This window comes from Rhynchophorus ferrugineus, unplaced genomic scaffold, assembly GCF_030347505.1.
Source record: "Rhynchophorus ferrugineus isolate W39M unplaced genomic scaffold, kcgeb_rfMv2 rfM12, whole genome shotgun sequence".
NCBI lineage: Eukaryota > Metazoa > Arthropoda > Insecta > Coleoptera > Curculionidae > Rhynchophorus > Rhynchophorus ferrugineus.
This window is the reverse complement of record NW_027472591.1, coordinates 5,075,001-5,077,500: the sequence shown is the minus strand read 5'-3', so window position 1 is coordinate 5,077,500 and position 2,500 is coordinate 5,075,001. Positions and strand designations below refer to the sequence as shown.

The following is a 2,500-nucleotide window of genomic DNA, read 5'->3' as shown; positions in this document are numbered from 1 at the left end:
TTTCTTGTCGTTGATGAGGTCCCTGTATTGTTTTCTCTTGATCCTGTGTTCTGCGATGAGCAGCTGATTGTCTGTGGTGTTTCTGATTCGTCTCTTGGAAATGGCTAGTGCCCGCTTCTTCTCCTCGCATTGCGCGTCCCACCAGTCATTTCCGTGTTTGATCGTGATAGCCCTCTTTTTTATCCTGTTGCTCATTCCTTTCAGGATCTGTTGGAGTACGGTGGCTTGTTCCTCTATTACTCTGGTCTCCACGGTAGGTGTGATATTCATTGGGATATTTGCGAAGCGTTCTCTGATGGAATTCCAGTTCGTATTCCTGAAGTCCCATTCAGATTTTTTGGTCTTCCTGGCCTCGTGTTGCTCGTGGATCTCAAATTCTATGTATTTGTGGTCACTCAAGGTTTCTTCGGTTGCATTGATGTTCCAACCGCTAACCTCGGTGCCCCTGCTCCAGGTGGTGTCCACATTACTTCTGCCCCTGCTTGTGCTGAAGGTTGGCCTCGTGTAGTCCCCTTCGGCGAGCTGCAATCCTTGGCTCACTGCCCAGTTGAGGAGTTCTTCGCCTCTTGTGCTGTTTTCAGCACTGCCCCACAGTCCATGTTTGGCGTTGAAATCGCCGGCCAAGATCCATTTTCCGGTATACTCCTCCAGGTACTGGGAGATGTATTCTATGTTGGGTAGATTTACCCCTCCGGGTTCCTCGTATACGTTGGTGATGACTACGTCGCCTATGTATACCGAGGTGATGTTCTGGGAAGACATGTTTTCTATCAATGTCGCCTTAATGGTGTCCTTGATCCATGTCTCCGTTTTCGTCCTGGGTCCTTTGCTGTACATCAGCCAACCTTCCCATGCCGTCGTTTTAGGTGTCGGTTCTTGGATAAGGACTATATCGAATCCGCCTTCCGACGCCTTTTTCCTCATCAGCGCTGTTGCACTGACACCTTTCCCAGTGTTGAATTGCAGGGTTTTCAGCATCCGTAGTCTGTTATTCTTCGGTTGTCCTGCCTTTTCCTATTTTGTTGCGGGCAACTATAGTCGGTTGCCTTGTGTTTTAATTCTTCGGTCTTTGTTTTCCCGGCTCTCACGCAATTAATGCACTTGTGCTCCTCTGTTTTGCAGGAATTGCCCTCGTGTTTTTCTCCACACTTGTAACAGGCCGGTTCTGTCGCCGTACAATTTCTATGACTGTGCCCGTAGCGACAGCACCTCATACATATCAAGACACTGGTCGTTTCTTCGACCCGGTATCTTAGCATGTCCACGATGACTGTGCGCTCCTTCATAATTTTGCTGAAAATCTGCGGGGCTACTTCTAGAATCCAGTTCTGCCTCTGGAATTTGCTGGTCCACGGGATATTTTTAATGATTTTGATATGCTTTGTCTCCGGGTGTTCTTCCATCAGCGTTTTTATTTCCTCGTTTTCATTTATTATGTCCTGTATTATTTCCTCGCCCTTTACATTACTGGGAAGACCGATTAACTTAATGCGAGGATTCAGCCTGACGCCTTCTTTAATTTCTGCTGTCTTAACGGTTTGCATTTTCTCCTTTACGGCCTCCTTTTGCTCGGCGGTTTTGCATTCTACTAATACCGATCCGTTTTTAAGGACTCTAATGCCCCTAAATCCCGTCTGCAATTCCTTTGTTGTTATGTGCTTCTTGAGTTCCATTTTAGTTTCTTCACCAGTTTTGTTGCTGAAGCTGACGATTATTTCATTTTTTTGTTTATTTTTGTCCGGGGGTGTCCATGCTCTGGTCGTTTCCTTTTTCTTGTTCGGTATAGTTGTTTTGTTTCCAGTTTTTTGTAAGGCTTTGGCATAGCTTATCTTGTTTGCGTTATTCTCGGTGTGTGGTTTCTCCGTTTGTTTCTCGGTATGCCGTGTTTTTTCTAGGTTCATGATTTTATCCTCCATCCGTGCCATTTGCTCTCCCATTTTAGTGAACATATTTTCTATGCTGCTATTTTGTTCCTGTTTCTTGGATTTCCGTTCCATGAGGTCAGTTATGTCCTCTATTTTCTGTAGGGTTTGTAGGATGACGGTACGGTCTCCGATACCGTATTGCATCTTTTTAGATGCTTGATGGATTTTCGTCGCTCGTCCCTTTATCACATCCAGGCATAGTTTAATAGATTCTTTTAGTCCGGCGATGTCCCTTCCGATTAATATGCTCATTGTGAGTCCCGCCAGTTCATCTTCCTTCAAGTCTAGATCATTCTCTCCAGCGTTAGCTTCGACACCTTCGTTAACTTCTTTTTCGGTAACTTCCAGTGGCTCGGTGTCAGTTGTCTTTTTTCTTGCTTGTCGCTTCTCCATTTTATTGCAGTAGTATTAGTTCCTTATTAAAAAGGCATATTAATGGGGCTGTGCCCCGATGGGAGATAGCGTTAAAGACCCTATTTATTGTTATTATTGAATTGTGTCACGTATCAGTCAATTATGGCGAGTGCGCTCGGATGATCACTTTGAAAAAATGGCGACCGCCCCTGGCTGCTGGC

At 45.3% G+C, this 2,500-nt stretch overlaps 1 protein-coding gene across 1 annotated transcript in view; it reads right to left on the bottom strand.

The window, feature by feature from the left end:
* The window catches only part of LOC143205460 (uncharacterized), a 58,562-nt gene that overhangs the window by 42,866 nt on the left and 13,196 nt on the right, over nt 1-2,500 (bottom strand). The window lies entirely within an intron of this gene.